The sequence below is a fragment of the Hibiscus syriacus genome, unplaced genomic scaffold (genome assembly GCF_006381635.1).
Source record: "Hibiscus syriacus cultivar Baekdansim isolate YM2019G1 unplaced genomic scaffold, ASM638163v2 tig00112305_pilon, whole genome shotgun sequence".
Lineage (NCBI taxonomy): Eukaryota > Viridiplantae > Streptophyta > Magnoliopsida > Malvales > Malvaceae > Hibiscus > Hibiscus syriacus.
In genome coordinates, this window is record NW_024063299.1 from 1993750 (window position 1) to 2002759 (window position 9010).

Consider the following 9010-nt stretch of genomic DNA (forward strand, 5'->3'; position numbering starts at 1 on the left):
TATCATTAACCCTCCAGCCACTAAGCCGATCAAGTGAAGATTGGATGGTCCAGATATAGTAAAGTGGGTTAAATCTCTTTGGATTCCACCCCCGACTACAGCGTCTGATACAGTGGTCAATCATCGAAATCTGGTAATGTTCATGTACCGGTGAGAAATGAAGAACATTTAGGGCTTTCTTTTGAATAATAAAACGAAGTTCAGAGATTTAGGGGAGGGTTTCTAGAAATTTTGATAAAATTGAGATTAAATGATTTTTTTTTTTAAGTTTTATAGTAAAGCTTCCTCCTGGGTCGCGTGTTTGAATAAAGGGTAAATTTTCATGTTCGGTCGTTTGTACTTTATTTGGAATCGATATGGTCATTGTTTCTTGTTTTAATGCATCTTTGTTATCTTGATTTCAAATGAAAGCGTTGCCTATCTTTTGATTTAGTCACTAAAATCATAATATTATTCGTTGTGCACCTCCTTGATTTGTGCTAGTTTTATATTGGTATGTAGTTAATCTTTTATTTATTTAGCCTTTGAATATTAGTATAAACCCTAGATTCATGCTCTTTAGTTTGGCCTTTTTATTTTTCTTTGTTTGTGTTAGTCCTTATTTTATTTCTTTATTTAATGCAATAGTCACGTTTTAAAGCATCTAATCTCATGCTAATTTTGTTGAAATTGTATTTTATTTCCTTCATTAATATTTCTATATTTAGTTTCTGCTCTTATCTTAATTTTCCATTTATTTGTATGTGATTGATCATTTTATTTATTTATTTATTTATTTTCCATATATACATAAGTCTTTGCACTAATTATCCATGATCATATATCTATTTATTATTATATATTTATTTATGGTACATAGAAACTACTTTGTAAATATAAATTTGTTTACATATATATTGCTCGTTGAATATAAAACTTTATAATATTCCTATTTTATTATTTGAGATTACTTACCTTATATATGTGTACATACTTAAACTTTGTGTTATGATGAATTATAACGTTAAATGTGTTTATATATATATATATATATGTCTGTTTGTATTTTATGTATATATTCCATATTATATACGTTACGTGTACTGCATAGCTTAATCTTAAATTTTGTAATCTGTTGTAATAGATATACATATATATTTCGTACCTATTGCAGATCTTTTATAATATAATTTTGGTATACCATACAATTATTATTTTTCATATTAAGTTTTAACTTGTAAATAGCATGTATATTTTGCAGTTGTATGTTTATTAATTTTGTACGTATATAATTATGAATACATTTATTTTGTTCACATATAAGAATATAGTTTTATGCATCGTTTAATCTAAAAAGCATGATATCCTCATAAGCATTACCTCATCAGATCAAATAATTGGACTTAGGGTAATGCACTTGTATTTTAACGCTATCGTGATGATTGTCTTAAGGCATAAGAAGATTTTTCTGATAATTTTAAAAGAGAGATTCAACAAGTGAAACCTAAAAAATGATTTTATTTAAAATTGGGGTATGAGAGAAAAGGGAAATGTTGAATATTTAGATTATCGAGAAAATGTTTACACTTATAAAAAGTTTGGTCTCGATATTTATAAATAATCGAACATTCTTTGTTCTTTATAAAATAATTGGTAATTTATTAGTTAATTTTATTGTTTAATATGATTATTTTTTGTTCATATGATCTTGAAATATGGTTTAATAAATAATTTTTTAATAGAATAATGATTTTTTAATTTCAATCGGAAAGAAAATTGATTGCTTTAACTCTTAAGATGTTTTTTCTTTTCGATGGGTAATGGCTAAATATCGGGTTTTTCTTCATAAAGTCAAAGATTAATAAATTGGAATTTGTATGGTCATCTATAAAGGAGATTTATAGTTAAATTAAATTTGAGTTTGTAAATTATATTACAAAAACAATAACATAATCAATTAGGTATCAAATTTAGGACGTTATGAGGGTGTTCATCATTCTTCACACGTAATCGACTCTTAAACTCATTTTTTGGTTTGCAGGCCTAAATTAGTATTTTAATAATTTTACAAAAGTAAATATTATTAAAATGGTAAAATAATTGGGTGTAATCACACCCTAAATTAAGGTTTATGACGACTGAATGATTTTATTTGATTTTAAAAAAAATCTCAATTTAGTCAAAGCTAAACCTAAAACGATTTTTTGACTTTTCAAAACGTGATGACAACTAGCACCATTGTACCAATTGAAAGGAGAGCCATGAAATCCCAAATCATAAAGCTCAGTATCAAGAAGCATGTTCATGAAATTGGAATCAGACTTACTAGAGGTCGCACAACCTTTGTTCAGCATCAGATAGAGTTGCATTAAAATCGTCAATAAGCGAAGGTTCAGAGATAACTGAAGCAAGCAGCCTTAAATAGTTCCATAAAGCTTGTCTTTTACTTGGAGATGGGCTAACATAAACTACCGTGGCAAGAAAGGAAAAACTGGTGGAGATCACAAAGTCGACAAAGAATAAACTGAAAATGGAAGAAGATATTAATCTGGAACTTGTCAGACCAACAAAGCCAAATACCTCTCTAGAGAAACCGCTCGCCTCAACTCTATGAGAATTTGGAAACCCAACTTAGCAATAACTTTGTCCGCTATGCTTCCCACTGATCTTCGTTTCCACAAAAGCAAAAATGTCAAGTTGATTGTCTCGCATATATTGTTTAGCAACTCGTAAAAACGTGTTGTTCCCACAACCCTGGGAATTCAAAACAATAAAAAGTAAATCCAGAAGATTAAGGTGAAGGGCGGATGAACTACCCCATCATGGTTGAGGAATCATCAGCCGGTAGCAAAGATGCATCCATGGTGTGTTGGTGGACACTTGATGGACACATCCGAATGCTATTGGGCATGGATTCAAAAACAGTCGAATAACAGTATAGTAACAGTATATTGTGGTCGTGACATTGTCCGAAACCGTTATCGCGAAAAATAATAATATGAAGCGGGATCACACCAATAACGGCGAATCACGGCCGTAATTTAATGGAACATGGCCAATCACGACAATAGTGGACCGCTATTTTGCTATTATTCTGTTATTTTAATTTAAAAAAAACAGATTTTTTTATTAAAAAAATCTGCTCCTTCAAAAAAAAAAATCACGACCGCAATATCCGTAACCACGGTAACGCAATGCGATCAAAAATACGACTGAAACCACAATTTAAATCCCAGATTCGGTTTAAACCTACCTCTGGTTGGGTGCTAACGGGGGCTTTAAGGAGCTCACAGGTTGTAACTTAGTGCCATGATTGAGAATAATATTCGAGGATATTGAATTAGAGGTACCGATGGGGTTTATACTGAAAGTAGACACTTTCCCTTTGAGCTTGGCTTTATTAGCATAAGCGGGGTTGCGAGAAGCCTGAGGAGCAGCGTTTGATTTTCCATGGTTTTTCTTTAGAGCCGAGACTGTTATGCCTTCATTGATCACACCAGTATCTTGTCTGTCAGCTTGCTGAGCTGTTTTCGAAACATTGTCAATGAATGGTATTTCAGGCTCTGTGTTAGTCTCTTCTCCGAGATAAGTGGACTAAAGGATGAAGAAACAATACTAGTATTTGCATTCCCATCGGCCACCTTTATAGGTTTCTTTTGATTGTGTCGTTGTCATTTCTCGACCATCGTCCAAGGGCCAAAAGCCTCATTCGGGACCGGAGGGGGTTGGAGGTACACTCTGTTTGGAGGTCGAAGAGTGAGAAGCCTCAGAAATCTCATTGTTCTTTGTCACAGATGTAGCTTGTGTGGGGGTAAATATCTTTCAGATGCCCATAGATTCCACACTCGAAGCAAACAGTTGAAAGAGTCTCATATTCCAGAATTTGGGTTCTGCCATTTATATCAATTTTAGAGACCAGTGGTTTACGCAAATTTATATTCACTGCCATACGGGCAAAGCGGCTGCGCCGACCATTATTAGTCTGGTAATCAACCTTAACAACAGATACAATCCAATTCCCAATGGCCTCGATCATACTTATGTTTATAACAAGTAATCGACAAACCTGGTAATCGATCCCATGCCATGATTCTACTGGAATTCGATTGAGTCGGACAAAAGTCAACAGACCATGGTTCAACAGTCACATAGTGGCCAAAGATAGTCCACGAATCATCCGATAAAACCTTGAGATAGTCTAGCCTGCAGGAGAACTTCATCAGAAAATAGTCGTTCTCGATATCTATTAACTTAATCAGACACGACAGCTTCCAGATGTTATAGACACGATTATGGAAGGTGTTATAGCCGACTTTGCGGCCAATAACTTTGAAAATCAGAGTAAAGTCCATACCTTTTTATAGCCAAGTGTTGTACCCGATCGGAGAACTCAATGAATAGTATTTCATCCCTTTCCCCTACTCGGATGTCATCTTCCAATAAATCAATATCTTCATCCTCAATATGATTAACTGATCAACAGATTGAGTTTGAAGGGCTTTGCGTCTACCAGTGACTATATCCTTGTACGAAATTGGGGGTTTAATCATTGAAGCATCATCGCAATCCATGAGATGAGAAGGCTGCTTGGTGGAGGGGACAGGCGGTTAGGGGGAAGGAGGATCCCGTGAACAGGGTTTTCTTGGATCCCTAGAAGTTTAAAGAGGTTCCGAGATTCTCAGGAGCTTTTTCAGACATAGAGCAACTCACATTTAAACTAAATCAATTTTAGCTTTCTTCAATGGAGATGATGTAAGAAGTCATTTGGCCTATAGAGGGCCAAGCCTTGGAGTGCATCATAGGGCCATTAAGCTATTGATCATTTTAGTAAAAGAAGGCAGAAAGAACCTTGATCCTATCCTAGATGACAATATTTCAAATTTAGTCCCTTGATCTAAAATTATAGAATTAAATCAATGATAAAATTACATTTTGACCTAAAGCATTACAAAATAAAACAACAATAATATTATAGTTTAATGTAACCCTAATTTCACATGGATACAACAAACCTTTCATTAAGTGAAAATATAGGATGGTATATAGTATTATTACTTTCACATGGATACAAGTACAATTTTTAAAAGTTGAAGTGAAAGATTAGGGTGATGTGTAGATGTATCAATATATATGTATAATAAGTCGGATGAGAGGGGATCAACAAAGGCAATTCACTAAGAAAAAAATACCCAAAAGCAACGGTCAAGTGCAAATACAACACAAGTTTTAACCATAAAGCTTAATATTATTAATTTTTTTTGATAAGATAATATTATTAATTTTCATACTAAGAAAATTAACTCCCAATGTACATCATTCTCTTATTACTCCGTTTACCATTGCCAACCAAACCACAGCAGCCAATAAGGTGCCTCTTAATTCTCTCTACATCAGCCTCAAGCACTTTCTTTCTCGCACACTCCATTTGCATATTTCCAATTGATGACCTTTCATATGTCCAGGTATGCTCTAACATTCTTGTACTGCTCCTTAAAAACATAAATCACAATAACACATTACAAGAATATCTTTATACCCAGAAGTCAAAGAGAAAGATTCACAGCGGATGTCGTCAATATATCAGAGCAATGGATAACCTCAATTCTAGTGAGGGGGTGAATTCAACCCCTTCCTCTTGGACACCCCTTAGTAATATATGTGAAAAGCAAGATATATGACTGAGATTCTCTTAACTGGAAACAAGATATATGATGCACTCATAAGCTTATTGACGCAAACGAATAAAGTTTATCAAATGTATATATTTCAAAAACTAAAAAAGGTAAAAGTTACTTAAATCAAATCAAAGGATCACAGATGTAACAAGGCTACTTTGGCATTGTCTTGATCTCCAATATACATATACTGATCTTTGATTCACATTTGAGCTCATATTATAACAGCAAAGTTTGCAAGTTTACCTGTAAATAATATGCATGCTCCCAAACATCTATCCCAAGCAAAGGAACTAAATGTGGCCCTTTAGTCACAAGTGGGTCCTGCAGCAAAGATTTCATAATTATAGTAACATACGTCAGAATCTTCTCAATTTGTAGCTTTTATACTCTTACGAGGGAGTCTAAACTTGACATGACTCCACCCTTACAGAAACCAAGTACAACTGATCTCTCTTAAAAAACTCACATCATAGGCCTGTAAAGTAATGGGCAACCCTGTAACATGGTGTATCTTCCAGAGGCCACAACTCATATAAGATATTATCAGTTATTAAGTGTACCACCAGAGCATAATAAGCAGGGCATAGAAATAAGTAGATTCACATTTAAGTGAACAAATCAAGTAGTCCCATAATTGTTCGTGGATGACTTTAAACTAAATATCACAAGCACACCTGATTTGCAGTGGTTTCGATCACAAGCTTCTTCAATTCCTTGTCCAGCCCAAGCCACTGTCAAGAAAAAAAGTAAGCAAACAAGAGAAGAAAGAGTAAGCAGTGACAGATGCAAACCATTCATGATTAGAAGCCCAAGGAAACAAAAAAATAAGTGAACCTATAACAAAAAAAATCACTGACCACACAACCAGAGCCTTGCAAAGCAGCACCCTCAGCATTCATCTTCCGAGTCAACGACTCCAATGAGCCGAAGTTGGCATCAATTGCCCAACCCAAAGAACCCTTTCGAGGCTCACCTCCTCCGTCCTGTCATGTAAATATTAACATACCCAAAGAGGGGAAAGGTTCTGCCAAAAAATTGAGTGGTTGATATGACCTGCACGAGATAACAGTCATTCAACATGAAAGGGACTGAATGTAATCGCAAATTGAGGATTGGAAATGAAACAAAATGATGACTGAGGCTACAAAGAAACATCCTAATTACTAAGAATCATTCACCGAGCAAAAATGAGCTATCAGCTATGCTAGTATCTCATATGATTCCTTCTAATCAAAATCTTAACAATTTTTTAATCTCTAGCTTTTTGCTAATTGCTAAAACGTAAAATCATGAACTCTAATCATTCCAAAGGATTAGATTCTTAACATTTACTAATTCCAAAATCCTATATACTTCCATACCCCTATGCAACAAGCAAGTAAATTAGGGGGAGAAAATATTAAAAAAAAAAAAAAGTTACCCCCGCCGTTGAACTTGATGGCGCTTTGCAACTTAGCGACGGTGGAAGAATCACCTTTCTGGATAGCCTCATGGAGCTGCTCCAAGGCCTTGTTATAGTTAGTGATGTAAGTTTGATGATGCTTCTGATGATGAAGCTGCATAATCTCTCCACTGGTGGCCGGCTCCAATGCGTCATAATCTTAAGGAAGATCGGGTAGCGAGAAGGTCTGCAAGGCACGAGACTGAGTCAGCCTCGTCGAGTTGAGACCCAAGGTTAGGGTTATCCTGGTTGCTAATGATCGAAATGCCATTTCCCGTGTAGGATCTAGAAATTAAAAAGTAGGGGTCCAAAATTTTAATATCCTATTCTAAAAAATTTTGGTATGCAAATTTTATTATTTTTTTCTATTCCTATTAACAAATTAAATTAAATTTAATATTTTTCTCAAAATAATGAATGTACAATGGCTCTATATGGAGCCATGTACATCCACCCCTGCTAGAGACTGGGAGTTCATATAAAGAGGGGAAGAGCTTGCGTGACATGCCGGTTGAGTTATTGGATTCACAGTACTGATATAAATTTGGGTAAATATACATTTTGGCACCTGCATTTTGTATAAGGTTTAATTTGATGTTTAATTTTTGTCTAGTCAGAAGATAAATTTGAAGATTAATTGAGTTAATTGCATCATATGTCCTTAAATTATAACTTTAATTTTAAATTGGTCTTCAAACTTTTAAAGATTCCAATTTCATCCTCAAACTATGAATCTCATTCTAAATCAATCCTTAAACTTTTGAACATTCTAATTTCATACCTAAACTATGACCCTCTTTCTAAATTGGTCCCCAAACATTTGAATATTTTAATTTCATCCCCAAATTCATGTAAATATGTAATTAATTTCAACAATATATTTTTTGAAAAAGGTTTCATATGGTTTAATTGAGTCGAGGTTAGCTTCAGGAAAATGATGAGATTGCTACAAACTGAATATGTGACACGAGCAAAATTCCAGGACCATCCCTATACCTTTATAAACCCGTATGCCACAGCTTTATCCAGTACTGCACTCAAAGCTTCACCGTCAAGATTGAAAAGTAATTGAGACAAAGGACACCCTTGTCTGAGCCCTTTTTTTTTATTGAGAAACATTTTGAGGGAGACCCGTTTACTACTGAAATAGACGGAGTTGAAATACAAGCTTGAATCCACGACCTTCATCACTTATCGAAACTCATATTTTTTCAGAACAAAGTCCAAAACCCCCCAATCCACAGAGTCATAGGCCTTTTTTAAGTCAACTTTAAACACATCTACTTCTTTCTTTCTCATTCTGAAATCATCAATTATTTCATTTGCGATTAGCGAATAGTCTGAAATCCGTTTACCAGTGGTAAAAGAAAATTGGATCTCACTTATCACTTCGCCAATGCAGCTAGAAAGCCTCTTAGATAGCACCTTAGCCAAAATCTTGTAAAGACTGCCCACAAGCGATATAGGACGAAAATCATCAATACTCTCTGGATTAGACGACTTTGGAATTAATGCAATGAATGATTGATTGAAGTCCTTAAGATTCAACTTCCCATTATAGAAATCCTCAAACAAAACCATAATTTCTTCTCTGATAAAACCCCAGAAATATTTAAAGAAATCCAGGTTGAGACTGTCGAGACCAGGTTCATATTTACATCATTGTAGCATTCCCAAAAGTGAGACTCAAATGTTGTTGCAATATGCTTCTGGTCAGAAATCTCCAAAGCACCCACTCTAATAGATGAGAAACAATTTGACCTCCCTCGAATGACTGCAGAAAGATGAAAAAATTTAGTATTTTTATCACCTTCCTCAAACCATTTTAATCTGGAATTTTAAAGCCACACACTCTCATCCCTCTTTTATCTCAACCACAACATCGACCTGAGAGAGTGAATTTCCATCGTAA

General features: G+C 34.5%; 1 pseudogene; it reads right to left on the reverse strand.

Annotated features, from left to right (window-relative positions):
- Positions 1-5289: 5289 nt before the first annotated feature.
- On the reverse strand, positions 5290-7369 carry LOC120177688 (annotated as a pseudogene).
- Between the last annotated feature and the right edge of the window lie 1641 nt (positions 7370-9010).